A 17,536-nucleotide genomic window follows, 5' to 3' on the forward strand; every position below is an offset into this window, starting at 1 on the left:
ATTGGGATAAATCTTCATGTTATTCAAACATTTGCTCAGTTTGATTAATGATCAACATATAATGACTGAATAATTTGTAGAGTAATGGAATCAGCTGAAGAAAAAATATTTATTTGATTCCATTTTATTACATTTCATTTCCATTTTCTGCAGAGCAGCTTTTTCTCCCATGTTCAAAAGTTGTTCCCAATCCACCCCATTTTGTACAAGAAGAATCAACAGAAAAATAAAGCTCTTTTACAGCAAATTCAGTGGTGCCATGGTTATCCTCGTTGCAGGAAACTGGCAAGTGTAAAGCATAAATGGGTACAACTGCTAGCATTAAGCGAAGGTACAGAAAGTGTTAAGGCTAGGCAAGATATTTCGATGTATAGGGGAGTAAAAATGAGGAGGCAAAATTATAAGATCTCAAGAATGAAAGGACTACAATTTATGCTGGAAGATTTCATGTCATTATGGCACAAGATGAGATAATTGAGCCAGATTGAATCTTAATTATCTCTCTGTAGCACAACCTGATCAGTCCCATTCCTCCATTTACCCCATTAGTTGTAAAGGTTATTTCCTTTAAAAGCCCAAATAAGTCCCATTTCTCATGGTCTTTTGCAAGTAGCCTGACAAGTACTTCCTCATCAGGTGTTAATCTAATTTTCTCATGAAGCTTATCAATGAATCTGCTTTTTTGCCTTCTCATCATTGAGACTGAGTGTTCCAGATTTTATTGTGACCTCGTGAACCCTACACCTATAGTTTCCAACAAAATACGACCTGTAGTTATATACTGCTCTCAATCCATAACAACTTCCTGTGACACTTCACAGGGGCACGGTACATTGAAGTACCACATTGAGCCACAGAAAAAAGAGACAGCAGTTGTACAGGTCATTTGGTTAGGCCACTACTGGAATATTGCATGCAATTCTGGTCTCCCTCATATAGGAAGGATGTTGTGAAATGTGCAAGAGTTTCAGAAAGATTGACAAGGATGTTGCCAGGGTTGGAGGGTTTGAGCTATAAGGAGAGGCCGAATAGGCTGGGGCATCTTTCCCTGGACCATCAGAGGCTGAGGGGTCACCTTATAGAGATTTATAAAATCATAAGGGGCATGGATAGGGTAAATGGACAAGGTCTTTTCCCTGGGTTAGGGGAGTCCAGAACTAGAGGGCTTAGGTTTAGGGTGAGGGGGAAATATTTAAAAGGGACTTAAGGGGTAACTTTTTCATGCAAAAGGTAATGTGTATATGGAATAAGCTGCCAGAGGAGGTGGTGGAGGCTCGTACAATTACAACATTAAAAAGGCATCCGAATGGGTATATGAATAGGAAGAGTTTGGAAGGATATGAGCCAAGTGCTGGCAAATGGGAGTAGATTTATTTCGGATATCTGATCAGCATAGACAAGTTGGAGTGAACGCTATGTTTCTATACTGTACATCTCTATGACTCTATGATTTGAAAAGTGTTACAGCACAGAATGATGCCGTTTGGCTCATTGTGTCTGCACCAGCTCTCCAAACGGGAATTATTGATCATCTCATACTTTTTCTCAATACTCTGGCACATCATTTTAAAAAGTGTTTGATTTAAATAATCAGCCAATACTCTCTTGAATGCCTCAATTGAATTTACCTCACCACGCTTCCATCAGTTACAAATCACATAAGACCAGGTTATAGTCCAACAGGTTTATTTGGAAGCACTAGTTTTCGGAGACTTAACAAACAATCCAGGTCTGTTTCAATAAATAATTTCAGTTACATCACATTGTAATCTTTTGCTATAAATTCTGTGTCTTACGATCTTATACTCCACAACCGCCTGATGAAGGAGCAAGCGCTCCGAAAGCTAGTGTGCTTCCAAATAAACCTGTTGGACTATAACCTGGTGTTGTGTGATTTTTAACTTTGTACATCCCAGTCCAATACCCCCACTTCCAAATCATGACATCCATCAGTGTATTTTTGTCTGTAATTACATATGATTATCTTTCTTTCTCACATCATATTTGCCAAATCAAATTTATTTGTGCCCTTTGTTCTTAATACTTTGACAAGCAAGAGAAGTTTCTTCCTGTCTACTCTATCCAGACTTCTCATGATTTTGAGAATATTTATCTGATCTTCTCATAGTCTTTACTCTCCAAGGAAAAAATCCCAAACTGTTCTTGTCTCTTTTCTTCAACAATAAACCTCTCCTGTGATCACTACATTAAACAACTAAATCTTCTAGCTGAAGTGTCACTCCATGGGCATAACTTGGAATTATGAAGGTGAATGGAAATGTCATAGCTAAAACATGATCATCTACTGGTTCAGTTATTCAGAAGTCAGCAACTTTACATTAGATAACGGTGATGTATACCCTCCCCGGCACTGAAATAGTCCAAGTCTGAAGGAGGACTAAATCCTCACAATTACAGTTTTCATGCAAAACACAAGCAGATGGAACAAACTTCAATTACCTAAACTCTGTGCCGACAAAATTTACATGCAAAATTTTTCCTTTTCCCCATCACCACTTTCCATTTCTTCTGATAATGATTCCTCTTCAGCTTCCAACCTCATATGACTATCCATTTATCATAAATGAGATTCCTAACCAAATAATTGAGAAATTACTTGACCATGTCGTGGTCCCATCCTAGTTTCACTACACTAACCCCTTATTCCACTTGTTGGTTTTAATGGCTTCTTTAAGACCCAGAACAGAGACCAGCTGCACCAGAGGTCACAGAACTGCAGCAGGTCACAGTATACAGATGTATATTCCAAACACCCCTGCACATGTCGTGGCACCAGTTAATGGAAAGTGCCTCAGAGTTGCTATCATTCCTGGTTCTTCTCCATCAAACATAGAAACACCAGCTGAAAATGTGTTGCTGGAGAAACGCAGCAGGTCAGGCAGCATCCAGGGAACAGGAGAATCGGCGTTTCGGGTATAAGCCAAATTCCTGAAGAAGGGCTTATGCCCGAAACGTCGATTCTCCTGTTCCCTGGATGCTGCCTGACCTGCTGCGCTTCTCCAGCAACACATTTTCAGCTCTGATCTCCAGCATCTGCAGACCTCACTTTCTCCTCATAGAAACACCAGCATCAATTATTGAATTCTCGTTGTTACTCAGCTGAGATCAACTAGTTCAGCATAGGTAACAGAATTATAATGTACAAAAATAGAAATTGCGACAGAAACTCAGCAGGTGAATTAATATCTGTGGAGAGAAAACAGAGTTAATTTCTGAGTCCAATTCTGAAGAATGGTCACTGGACTTGAAATGTTAACTGTTTCCTCTCCATATTTGCTGCCAGACCTGCTGAATTTCTCCAGCAATTTACATTTTGATTGTATCAGATCTCCAGCAAGTGCCATACTTTGTTTTACTATACCATAATGTACTTATAGAAACCAAATCAAGCCAGAGATCATTTGTAATTACAGAGCACGCTTTATGACATCCGGACATCCAACGTGCTTTCGAGCCAATGAAGTACAATTGAAGAACTGTTTTGCTTTTTGTCGCATGGAGCTACAGCTGGTTTAAGTAATGTGCTGCTACCAATCCTCCTTTCTAATTCTCTGTTTTAGCAGAAAGCGCAACATGCACCCACCTTCAGCACTACATAGAAATGGAGTTCAGTTCTTTCTTCCTCATTTCTATTGATGCGTACAGCACCCAACTCGACAAACTAAAAGCAAAAAGTGAAGTTGTTCTGTGCGCTATTACGGAGGAGTATCTCCTTCTCAAAACAAAAACTAAAGATGTTGAGGAAATGAAATGAAATCAAAAGACACACATTAAATTATCCTTACTTCAGAAAAAAGGAAACCAGTCAAAAGAAAATCCAAAAGCAAATAGCCTCTCCTCTTTTCTCTTTCAGCTCACTCTTCTTGTGAAGCTCTCAGTAGCAGAATCATCACTACTCAACCTCTTAACCAAGAGCAGCTACTGTAGAAACTCCACAAGCAAACAGAGACAAAAAAATCTCTCCTACTCTTTTTCCCTCAGGCTCTAGCCTTTAGATGTAGGCTTCTTGCTTCCAGAAAGCAGCCAGTAGCTTAGAAAAGAAGCATGCATTTTTTCCTCTCATCTTCCTCCTCCTCCTTTCACTTATCTTCCCCAGATACAGCACAAAAATGAATTGTTCCTTTCGCAATATTTTCTAATCAACTTGTTCACATAAATAATTGATACACTGATGGAGCAATTGTAAGTTGAACCTGGATATCTGGTTGAGAGCTAGGGTCACTACCACTGCACCACAGTGTCATTTCTCCCTGTTTTAGATATTTTTAGATTAGATTATTAGATTAGATTACATTACAGTGTGGAAACAGGCCCTTCGGCCCAACAAGTCCACACCGACCAGCCGAAGCGAAACCCACCCCATACCCCTACATTTACCCCTTACCTAACACTACGGGCAATTTAGTATGGCCAATTCACCTGACCCTGCACATCTTTGGACTGTGGGAGGAAACCGGAGCACCCGGAGGAAACCCACGCAGACACGGGGAGAATGTGCAAACTCCACACAGTCTGTCGCCTGAGGCGGGAATTGAACCCGGGTCTCTGGCGCTGTGAGGCAGCAGTGCTAACCACTGTGCCACCGTGCCGCCCACGAATCAATTCTAATCAATTTGTTTAAAGATGTTAACACACACCTGTAAAGCAGGTAGGACTTGAACCCAGGCTGCCTGACTCAGAGGTAGGTGCACTACCACCATGCCACAAGAGCCCATTTTCAAGCGTCCTTTCTCTAGTGAGTCTAAAGCTCCATCTATTTCAGAAGTAGAGGACAGACCATTGGTGATCTTTAGTAGAAAAGGTATTTGCCTTACATTAACAAGACATAGTTTATTGCATGAAAGCAACACATTACTTTGACTATGGACCAAGCCAGACCCCCTCAAAGTATTTTAAGAAGATAACCTAGATCCTAGCTTTTTCTTATTTTAAAGACAGATGTGAAGTGGGTGTTCCAGTTGTGATACAAAACAGAATTTATTTAAACACTACAGCTGAAACACAAACAAAAGAAAGTGGAATTTAGAACAACTTAACTATTGGATAATTTAACTAACCTAATATAACAACTTAATTAATTAACTGTTCCATATAGTAACATTCCACAAACACACCCCTTAACAAAAAGGTCAATTGAAACATGGATTCTTACAGGCAGGAGGGAACAACTTCAGAGAAGATTTCAGAAGAAAGTCAGAGGAATTCCTTACCGAAGCTTGCAATGCTCTGGACCCACACAGCCAAAACAAACTAGGAAAAACCTGAACTGGGAGAACTGACCACTCCCCTTCCATTGTGAAACTAGACTCCTCAGCGCCTCTCCCTTTCTGACCTCTCTTCAAAAAAACCAAGGACACAATAACCTTTTTTAAAGTCACAGTGTTGTCACACCACCCCCTTAAAAAAAATGAACCATCAATATACAAGGATAGCTTCATTTTAAACCCCTTAGTCTTACACTGTTAGTACACTACAACATATATATATTACATTGACTGTAAGCATGCAAACATTCACTAATATGTTCTATTTCGATGTGGAGGTGCCGGTGTTGGACTGGGGTGTACAAAGTTACAAATCACACAACACCAGGTTATAGTCCAACAGGTTTATTTGGAAGCACTAGCTTTCAGAGCACCGTTCCTTCATCAGGTGGTTGTGGAGTGCACAATTGTAAGACACAGAATTTATAGCAAAAGTTCATAGTGTAATGTAACTGAAATTATACATTGAAAAATATCTTGATTGTTTGTTAAGTCTCTCGTAATTTAGCTGCCTTCTCAAATGAAATGAAATCCTTCTCATCAAATTTAGGCAATGCTTGGATATATTTAAACAGATCCCCACCAGGACTTTGGTTATGATGGGTTTGCTCATCATTACTATCTTCTTCACTAAGTCTAACTTCTGCCTTCACCTCCATCCTTTTAAGCCAACTTTCCTGTCTAAGTACCAAGTTCTGAAGTTCAAACTTTCTCGCTTTCTCCTTTCTCTCTCTCTTTTTCTCTTCTTCTGCTGGGGCCTTCTTTTCTTTTTCCTCTGCTTTTAACCTTAATTCAAACCATTTCATTTCCCTTTCATGTTCAAGCTGCTTCATCTACAATTGAATTTTAGCCATTTCCAAAGATTTCAATAACGTTGTCAGAAAATTTAAATGTTGATCTCTTGCTATAATTACCTCTTTTACTCATTGATGAAGGCAACCCTAACTCCAGCTTGTCTGCCAATTCCAACAGCTTTGCCTTGCTCACATTTTGTAAATCCCCTAAAGTTACTTCTTCCACTCAGAAAACTCTTAATGACTGAAAGAGCCATTACTTCTCAAAGCACTGTTTAAACCAACCAAATTCAACACCCAGAGCACAAGATATTAACACCTCCCATTCACCACCTTTGAGTCCAAAAACCCTGAACCCAAAGTGGAATGATAGGATCAATCCTGACAAGAGCCCTAATCTGTTATGGATGAGGCCAAACACCCTCAAAATATTTTAATAAGGTAGCTAAACCATAATTTTTTCTTATTTTAAAGGCAGATGTGAAATGGGTGTTCCAGGTGTGATGCAATTGTTCAAACCATTCAGCTTTAAGCAAAACAGAATTTATTTAAACACTACAGTTGAAACACGAACAAACAAAAACGGAATTTGGAATAACCTAAGTATTGGAAAACTTAACCGATGTAATACAACAACTTAACTAATCAACTGTACCAATATAGTAATATCCCATAAACACACCTCCACAAAACAATAAATTCAAACACAGATTCTTACAAACAGGAGGGAACAACATCCAGAGAGAGGTTTCAGAAGCAAGTCAGAGGAATTCTTTATTGAAGCTTGCAAATCCCCTAGACTCATATATCTTGTGACTGCTACAGCTAAAACAAACTAGAAAAATCCTGACATGGGAGAACAGGCCACTCCCCTTTCATTGTTAAACTAGACTCCTCAGCTTCTCTGTCTTTAAAACCTCTCTTCAAAAAATACAAGGACAAAATAACCTTTTTAAAGTGACAGCATTGTCACACTAGTTAGTCTTAAGTAATTATGCCATATCAGACTCCTGATGGGCAGTCTGTCTTCATCAGGTCCTCAAGTAGACTGATATAGCGTGTGAATCATTATCAGATTATGTGGAACTTAATGTAATCTTCATCATCAAACTTCTCAGAATCAATCCTTTTATAACAATGAGAGAAGGTTCCTTGAAAGTTTGCCAGCAGTCAACTCCAGCAATATGGTAATGAATCCTGTGTTTTTGGATATGGGATAGATGTTAAGCAGGGCATGAGGGAGAACGTTCCTGGTTTTATTGAGAATAAAACTACAGAAAGGGTGAAATCAGATCTCTGTTTAACATGTCCAAATGTTGAACCCTCTGAGTTCTAACTTTGTACTGTGACTGTAAACAAGCCTGAGTTGTGTTTGAAAGTGTTTGAGGTAAAGTGTTGAACAATCTTTGAGTCATAGGTGACGGCAAGCTACCAATTGAGCCATGGTTGACATTGAAATAAAGACCAAGGAAATTTGTTGATATATCATTGAGGGGGCAAAATAAAATCCTACACTGAGTTAATGTGTATGAACTGTGTCTACCTTTTCTGAATAGTGATGCATATTTACCTTTACATCTAATACAGATGCATTCCACCACAGACCTAGGTCATTTACCCAATAAGCATCTGAACTACAAAGAGTCAGATTCATGTCCCACTTCATACTAAGGAGTGAGACACTGAATATGCTATAATTAGTACTGGTGTGCTGGGCTAAAGGACGGGCTGTTGTGACTGCTTCCTATTGGTGTCTAGTGACCCACACTGGGAGAATGTGTTGAATAGGCTTTTCTGTAACATTCTGCAGTTAAAAATAACTTTTCAATAATCACTATTAAGGTGAAAGCCAGTCTCCTGGTGACCTGATGATGTACAGGACAGATGGCGTCACCTGGGCACAAGAACTTTGGGAGAGAGTATGTCAAAATGAGGAAGCTTCAATCTCAAAAACATCATAAGCATGACACAGGTCAGTCCAAAACTTTTCCTTTTTGTCATTGCACTCTTGCAAAATTTCATCCCTAAGCAGAAATCACAGAATAAAATATGATGTTTTGCTTAATTATTTAATATCCACTTTAAATAATTTATCCAGAAGGATGAGCCATATTTGGTTGCGATGCAGCATAAGTATGGAATCTTCCTTAAATATACTGCTTACAAAGTGGTGACCACGTTGTATGATTCATCAATTAGAAGTGCTGATTGTAAATGACTTCCAACATATTAATTTAAAAGCACAGAAAATGATTTGGAAATCTTGCCCAAAATCCTGATGTAAATGCTCATGGATGAATCTCTGCATACAGGTTGATAAGAGGACAACTCGCACCCTGACTGAATGGTGAAGTACAGACTGGATAAAAATGAACTTCTAATTCAAAACAAAATAGCTAATCATAAAATAAGAAACCAGAAAGTAAGCCTTGGTTGTTAGGGTAAGGAGTAAGACAGGAAGATACTGAAATTGAATTTTCTAAGCTGTTCTCATTTTTCAAGGAAATGAATAAAACAGATCCAAAAGGGGTGGTTTTAAAAAAAATTACAATGCAATCAATGGAAGATGAGAAACTGAGTGTAAAAGAGATTTCATTTCTAATTTGATTGAGGTTCTGTTAGTCAATGTGATTGGGCACCTCATTTATGGCTCAATAGGGAGTAGTCTCCTCTCCCAGGCCAACAGTTATGAGTTCAAGCCCCACTTAAGTTCAGTGCATTATTATAGAATGTAGCTGAGGTTTTGTTTTTCAGATAAGACTCTGAGGTAAGTGTAACCAATCCCATAGCAGTCTTGGAGCAACTGCAAGTGAGTTCCTTCCATGCCCTTGCAAATGCTTGTACCTCAACCAACTCTCAATACATATAAACCTAAAGTTGTTGATTCCACAGTGCTATTTTAGATCATGGCTGATTATCTGCTTCAACACTATTTATTATCTGGAAATCAATAAATCTCTGTCTTTAATATACTCAAAGACTCAATCTTCTAAAGTTAATAGGACACAGGCCAAGACTACTCAATCTTTCCTCATAGGACAGCGCTGGTGAACCGCTACTGCACTCGCTCTGTAGAAAATGTATCCTTTCTCAGGTAAGGGGATCCATACTACTCCAGTTTCGACTAAGGATCTATACATTTGAACTAAGACTTACTCCTATACTTAAATCATTTTGTGACAAGGCTACAATATCATATACTTGTGCAGTTTCCTGCTACACTTAGTGATCTGGTTATTATCACAATGCTCTTCATGGGGTTTGCTGTGTACAAATTGGTGGCTATGTTTTCTACATTGCAACAGCAACAATACTTCAAAACTAATTCGATGGCTATTTTGGATACACCAAGATTGTAAGAAGATGTCACATGAATGGAAGACCTTCCAATCTCTCAGATAAGTTACAAAATGCCTTTTATTTGATATTGTCTCACCTATGAAACTCAGAGTGTGAACATCAATATAATCTGCAAATCCTGACAGATTAATTGGTTATCACAAAATCCATAGCTGTAGTCCTCAAAGTTAATTTCACTGTTCAGAACCTTAAACTCTGCAAGAGAATACATTTGTTAGATATGTTATAAAAAGAGGCATGGCAATCAATTTAGCATGAACCAGCAGTAATGAGCAGTTCCTGGCTTTTAATTTAACACAATTGTAGGAAATTAAGAATATGTAGGCGAGCCAAGGAAAACACTCATACCAAGAGAATTTCTGAAAAAAAGTTACCTGGAGAAAATACTGCAGGAGCTGAAAATGTGTTGCTGGAACAGCGCAGCAGGTCAGGCAGCATCCAGGGAACAGGAGAATTGACGTTTCGGGCATAAGCCCTTCTTCAGGAATGAGGAAAGTGTGTCCAGCAGGCTAAGATAAAAGGTATCCCTTGTGGTTGGAGGGTTCCTAGGCGCTCTTCCTCCAACCGTCGTGTTGTTGTGGTCTGGCGATGGAGGAGTCCAAAGACCTGCATATCCTTGGTGGAGTGGGAGGGGGAGTTGAAGTGTTGAGCCACAGGGTGGTTGGGTTGGTTGGTCCGGGTGTCCCAGAGGTGTTCTCTGAAATGCTCCGCAAGTAGGCGGCCTGTCTCCCCAATATAGAGGAGGCCACATCGGATGCAATACTGCAGGAGACAGGTCCAAAGTCATTGCATTCATTTTGGAAGGAATAAGATGCTATGGAACTTGATAGGGCTCGATTCATAATATGTAGGAAGAGTTTTCACCACTACTAATATTGAGTAAGTCACAGCATAGTACTTTAATCTGAATCAGGAAGTTGTGTCTTCACACTTCCCTCAAACTGACACTTCAGCGAGGTACGAAAGAAATGTCACATTGCTGAAGGTGTCATCTTTTAGACCAAGGCCCTATCTCTCCTCACATAAAAGATTCCACTGCAATGTTTCAGTGAAGACTACAGAAATTCACCCTCGTGTCCAGGTCAATACTCAGCCAACAGTCTTAAACTTGAGCCAGGTGAGATCACTTTGCTACTTTTTGGGACCTTGCTCTGTGCAATTTGGATATCATGATTGTCATATTGCAACAGCTAGTAAACTTCACAAGAAAACACTAGATTGTTGTCAGCAATTTGGGACATCCTAAGGTCATACTTTTGCTCTTACAATGCTTTCTTACTTTTGTTGTTTACTATGGGCAGCACAGCGGCTCAGTAGTTAGCACTGCTGCCTCACAGCGCCAGGGTCCCAGGTTCAATTCCAGCCTCAGGTGACTGTCTGTGTGGAGTTTGCACATTCTCCCCATGTCTGTGTGGGTTTCCTCTGGGTGCTCCTCTCACAGTCTGAAAATGCGCAGGTCAGGTGAATTGGCCACGCTAAGTTGCCCATAGTGTTAGGTGCATTAGTCATAGGGAAATGGGTCTGGGTGGGTTACTCTTTGGAGGGTCGGCTGGGCTTGTTGGGCTGAAGGACCTCTGTGTGGTTGTCAATAATGATGTGGGCATTGTTTGTTCCTGTTCTGATACCTGCTTCTCCCTGCAGTTCGACCCTCAACAGTCCCCCTTCTAGTTGTGAAAGGTTTGACCACTTTCTATGTACCTCACATTAGCTTCTCTGGGAACAGCCAGAGAACAGAACTGAAAGGCTTCACTGAGAATTCAGGGCACGTCTGTTTGCTACTCTATTAGGCAGTGTTTTGTTTTAAAGTCTGCACATTCCCTGAACTAGTTAAAAGCTTATAAAGACCTGGGTCTGGAATTGAATGCTTCATTGCATTCTGTGACATTTTATGTGCTCATAAATGTATTCAGTGTATGGTCATGCCACCAAATGACTATCATCAAAGCTGTCACAGGGCATGGCAATGGCAAGTGCTTGACTAATGCTAACCCATCAACAGCATCACTGTGAAGCGCATCCTTATCATTTCCCAAACTCGCTATGGAGCCAATTTCCCGCTACTCTCCCTATAATAAAGCTCCTAAATTACCCTAAGTTCATTAATAATGAATAATCGTTCTCATTCTAATTCAAGAGTTTAATATAAAGAATCACATCCTGGAGACTGAGTAGCAGCCAAAAGCACTGTCAATATAAATGGCATCATTCATGTCCAGCTGGAGTTTGTGGCAGGAATGTTCCAACTGCTCAGTCACAATGGAAAACAATGGTTTCAGACACTGATGGTTTTGTGTGTGTGTGTGTTGAGGTGAAGGGGGGTTGAGGAAGTGTTCTGCATGAACAAATGGGGCAGCACAGTGGGGGCTTTACTGTAGATTGACAGTGAGGTTATTTCAATGACACTCATGTTATAGCTGTGCCCTGAATCATTGCCTTCCATCACGTAGAAATCAATGCTTCTGGCCAATTAAGCTCAGATCGGTTAATGCTTACGTACACTACATTGCTACATTTAGACTAGTGGGTTGAGACCCAAGGAATTCCAAGATCCTTAACTTGTACAAATGTAATAATTGTATGTGTACCCCAAATATCACACACTTGCCTCAATGTCACTAGTCTCAATGACAATTGTGAAATATCTGTACCTGATGATGAATAGAAATGTTGAAATCTACATAGCACATAGCTCCCTCTTTATAGTACAGCACTCTGTCACCTCTGCTGGCTCTGTGCTGCCAGTGGGATAGGACAGGGATGTTTTGATGGTATTTTCAGGACATTGCGTGTAAGCATACCGTGTGTACGAGTAGTCTGTCAGACAGGTCCCCAGTTTTCGTCCAAAATGCTGCAAAGGAGAATTCTATTTGCACTGATGTTGTTTTCCATTGAACACTGAGGCATTTAAAGACTTGGAAAAAAATAGCCTCATTCAGTCAACTACTTTCCACAAATCTAGCCACCCTCGGACGGATTGAGTCATGGGATCCCAAAAGTCTCTGGTCCGACATTAAGACCACCATCATAGACGCCTTCAAAAACTTGGTCAACCACTCAACCAGGAAACATCAAGATTGATTTGATGAGAATGACCACAAGATTCAGGAACTTATAAGCTGGAAGTGCATGGCATTTTTTCTGAGTTTATAACAACAGTTGCAAACGGAAGAGAAAAGGCAGGCCTACAGGTGACTAAAGGCAGAGATAAACCTGTGACATTAAGAACAAGTGATGAGTGGAGAAAGCACAGGAGACCCAAACAAATGGCCGACAACTATGATATGTATGATTTCTTCTGTGCTGTTAAGAGCGCACATGAACCAAACATCGAAGGCCCCACACCAGTGCTAGTCAAGGATGGAGTTACTCTTATCAAAGATAAAGAAGCCATTAAAAATGCCAGGAACACATTTTAAAGAACTCCTCCACCAGGGCTCTGTCATTGATCTGAGCATTCTTGAATGCATCCTGCAGCATGTTATATGCCATGAGCTCAGCGATACTCTAGCCTTGTATCATGTAGAGAAGGCTGTCCTCCAAATTAAGGACAACAAGGTTGCTGGAGCGGATGGTATTCCTGCTGAGGCATTGAAGTGCAGAGGCAAAGAGCTCCTTCTGCCGCTATATGCCTTTGTCTGCCTTACTTGGAAGGAGGAAGGCATCCTGGGAGAAGATTTTCAAAAAAGAGACCAAGTCCAACTGCGGTAACTACAGAGGAGTCTTCCTGCTGTTCACAGTTGGAACATTCATCACCAAGGTCCTCCTCAACTGCCTCCTCACTATGGCTGAGGAACACCTCCTGGAGTCGCATTGGTGCTTTCGGCCATCAGGGGGCACAACAGACATAATTCTCACTGCATGACAGCTGCAGGAGAAATGCGGAGAAAAGAGCCTACCCTATACATAGCCTTCTTCAACCTTACAAAGGTCTTTGACACCTTCAATCAGGAAGCATTATGGAGTATACTTCTCTGCTTTTGTTGCACCATGAAGTTTGTCACCAGCCTTCACTTGCTCCATGGAAGTCATGGTATGACAAATAGCTCTACCACTGACATATTCTCAATTCAGACATGGTATCAAGAGGGCTGTATTATTGCACTGCAGTACACAGATGACACTTGTGCATGTGAAACCTCCAAGAACATACTCCAGATCATTGTCAGAAGCTTCACCGAGGCAATTGAAAGCATAGGTCTCCATCTGCAAGACAGAAGTCCTACATTTGTGGGCGGCACGGTGGCACAGTGGTGAGCACTGCTGCCTCACAGTGCCAGAGACCCGGGTTCAATTCCTGCCTCAGGCGACTGACTGTGTGGAGTTTGCACATTCTCCCCGTGTCTGCGTAGGTTTCCTCCGGGTGCTCCGGTTTCCTCCCACAGTCCAAAGATGTGCAGGTCAGGTGAATTGGCCATGCTAAATTGCCCGTAGTGTTAGGTAAGGGGTAGATGTAGAAGTATGGGTGGGTTGCGCTTCAGTGGGGCGGTGTGCACTTGTTGGGCCGAAGGGCCTGTTTCCACACTGTAAGTAATCTAATCAACCTGGCCTGGTATTGTGGAGCAAACCCCCGATCATTAAGGTCCACGGGCAAACCTCAGAGAATGTTGACCACTTCCAATACCTTGGAAGCACCCTGTCGGTCAAAGCAGCTATTGATGAAAAGATCCAGCATCGCCTCCAGTATACTGGCACAGCCTTTAGCTGCCTGAGGAAAAGGGAGTTTGAGAACAACATCAGATCTGACACCAGGAGCATGTTTTACAGAGCTGAGGTGATTCCCCCTCTCCTATACAACGCTGAGATAAAGACTGTCTACAGCAGACAGCTCAAGGCATTGGCTTAGTTAGAGACAAAAAAAACACGACAGATGCTGGAATCCAAGGTAGATAAGCAGGAGGCTGGAAGAACATAGCAAGCAGACAGCATCAGGAGGTGGAGAAGTCAACATTTCGGGTCTAACATTGGTGCAGTATCAGCAACGCTGCCTTCACAAGATCCTATGAATCCGCTGGGAAGGAAGACCATCCAAAACCAGCATCCTCGATCAACCAGGCCAGCAGCCCCAGCATTGACGCAGTGACCACTCTTGATCAGCTATGCTGGATTGGGCACATCATCAACATGACTGACATGAGCCTCCCCAAGCAAGTGCTGTAATCCCACCTTTGAATTGGCAGGCAAGATTTAAGTAGACAGAGTAAACTCTACGTGACATCCTCAAGGCTTCACTGGCAAAGTACGGCATTTCCACAGACACCTGGGAATCACTGGCCCAAGACTACCAAAGTGGAGGGGGACCATCTGGAAGACGTCAAGCACCTCAAGACTTGTCATTGGGAAAAAAATGATAGCCAGGCAAAAACAACAAAAGGAGTGTGTTGCCACACCAATGCCCCACTCACTCCTTCCCGTGACTACCATCTGCCCAAGTGTAACAGAGCCTGTGGCAGCCATATTGGTCTGCACTGCCACCCATGAACTCACCCTGTGAATGGAAGAGAGTCATCCCCGTCTGCGAGGGACCACCAATGATGTTTTTGCGTCCTGTGTTGATACCAGATGGTTTGTTCAATTTCATGCCTTTTTTGAATACTTTTTCACTGTCTGATACAACTAGGCTAAATCAGAGAGCAGTTAAAAGTCAAACACATTGCTGTGGGTCTGGAGTTACATGTAGGCCATACCTGGAAAGGATGGCAGACATGCTTCCTTAAAGGGCATTAGCAAACCTGATGAGTTTTAATGACAATGGTCATCATAAGCCTTTTATTTCCAGACCTTAGTGAATTCAAATTCCACTATCTGTCATGTGTGGATCCACATAATGTTACCTGGGTCTCTGCATTAATAGTTCAAAGACAATATTGCTACACCATTGCTTCCCTAAGCTCTTCACCACAATAATACTATGGATATTTTACATCTACTTGGAAAGATCAGGTCTTGGGTTAATGGTTGATCTGATAGAGGCCATCTGCAACAATGGAACACTCCACAAGCACTGCACTGGAATATCAAACTGGACTGTGTGTCTTATCTCTGTCGTGAGACTCAAACCCATAACCTTCTGACTTGACTGACTACTCACTGAGTGTCAATGGGTACAATATGTGCCTAACAAATGCTGACCTGTCAGCTTAGATTAGAGACTCAAGACTTTAGTTAGCATCCCGCACATGTCAGTGAGAAAACAGGTCCCACTCAAAATATTGTTGCCATGTAGCTCTCACATTTATTCATACTTGAAGGGAAATCTTTTATGGCTGTTACAACGGGCTTACTCGAAAAGCAATACTAATGTAAAAGATTTACCTTCTGGGCAAAAACAGTTGTACTTTTTGAATTCATCTTGACAAAGCTCCATCCTGACATGGTTCTGATTCACACTAATTCACCTCCATCTCACAGAAAGACCCAGCAAAGCCTACTGGAAGATGATGCCACATATTAGTGCATTGTTAGTATGGACAGTAAATGAGACTATGAGCCATACACATTCAGTGCATTTAATTCATGTATAACAGAGGGACCATTTGATTTGAAATTAAATAAAACCATATTTGTTTGTCTGTGAGCTCCAGCTCATCAGAAAATCTACTGACAATATTTTGACTTGCAGTATTCTAAGTCCCAATTTACATCGATGCTTTCAAAGTACTTCCATGACCCATCCCCCTCCTACATCTGTAACCTCCTTCAGCCCCACAACCCTTCAAGATCTCCTATTCTGGCTTTTAAATATCCTCCACTCAGACCACCCACTAACTACTGATGCTTCCTAGTTCCCATCAGAAATCAGTCAACTCTCCTTTTGCCATTTGAGATATTTTGTCAATGCTTCCTTTTTAGATTAGATTCCCTACAGTGTGGTTCCCTTCAGCTCAACAAGTCCACACCTACCCTCCGAAGGGTAATTCACCCACACCCATTTCCCTCTGACAAATGCACCTAACACTATGGGCACTGTTAGCACGGCCAATTCACCTGGCCTGCACATCTTTGTACTGTGGGAGGAAACTGGAGCAAACCCACGCAGATATGATGAGAATGTGCAAACTCCACACAGTCACCCAAGGCTGGAATCAAATCTGGGTCCCTGGCGCTGTGAGGCAGCAGTGCTAACCACTGAGCCACCATGCTGCCTCTTTTGTTCAAACTTTCTTAATCTCTCAGTGCATAACGCAAAGTCATTTTTTGTATGATTATGTTCTTACTAAATGTTTTATGATGTTAAAGATGCTTTAGAAACTCAAGTCTTTTTTTCAAACCTGTGGTTGCATACAAAAATGACTCAAAGCATAACAATATAACCTTTTCTATTGCTTTGGTTACATATCCCAAAACTGACAGTCCTATCAGCTGTAAAATGCTACCACTATTACCAACTAATCAATAAATAATTAGAAGTTCTGCAATGGTTTCACATTTACATGAATTAGCAAAATGTCTTTGTGCTCATGGCTGCTGGTAGAGACTAATTGGCTCTGATTTTACAAATACAAAAGGAGCAATCACTCAACAAACACATTGTTAAACATTAGTGACTGCTTATTTCTTGACCAGTGGTCTGCATTCATGTCTATGGTTAATTGCATGAAAAATTTAGTAAGGGCATTCAAGCTGCATTCCATGTCTTGACACTTTTTGAGGAGCACAGTTTTACACAAAATATAAAACAGTGAACAGGCTATGCAGCCCTACTGTACTCTACCCAATCTCACAAACCGTATAACTCTCAATTCCCTTCTCTCTCTGTTTATCGAGCTTTATAAATGCCATACTAAGGCATTGACTTAGAAAGATCCTGCATATCAATTAGAAGGACAAAGGAAAATGAATGTCGTCCAAGTATGCAGGTCACAATAATTTCACGTTAGATAAAACATATGGAGTATGTTGTCAGAAGGCTGTATCTAATAGTAGGAAAAAGTGAGGACTGCAGATGCTGGAGATCAGAGCTGAAAATGTGTTGCTGGAAAAGCGCAGAAGGTTAGGCAGCATCCAAGGAACAGGAGAATCGACATTTCAGGCAGAAGCCCTTCTTCAGGAATGAGGAAAGTGTGTCCAGCAGGCTAAGATAAAAGGTAGGGAGGAGGA

The 17,536-nt window shown here is 41.1% G+C and overlaps 1 protein-coding gene across 4 annotated transcripts in view; it reads right to left on the reverse strand.

Annotated features, from left to right (window-relative positions):
• Window positions 1-17,536, reverse strand: part of LOC122548634 (protein eyes shut homolog) — a 163,230-nt gene that overhangs the window by 144,829 nt on the left and 865 nt on the right. For 3 of the 4 annotated variants that reach the window (XM_043687470.1, XM_043687468.1, XM_043687471.1), the window contains exon 1: window positions 9,516-9,587. The exons of the other annotated variant lie outside the window; for it this stretch is intronic. The gene's annotated coding sequence lies outside the window, so the exon portion shown is untranslated. Of the gene's footprint in view, window positions 1-9,515; window positions 9,588-17,536 lie in introns of those variants that run through there. 4 annotated transcript variants of the gene reach the window in all.

This window comes from Chiloscyllium plagiosum, chromosome 3 (assembly GCF_004010195.1).
Source record: "Chiloscyllium plagiosum isolate BGI_BamShark_2017 chromosome 3, ASM401019v2, whole genome shotgun sequence".
NCBI lineage: Eukaryota > Metazoa > Chordata > Chondrichthyes > Orectolobiformes > Hemiscylliidae > Chiloscyllium > Chiloscyllium plagiosum.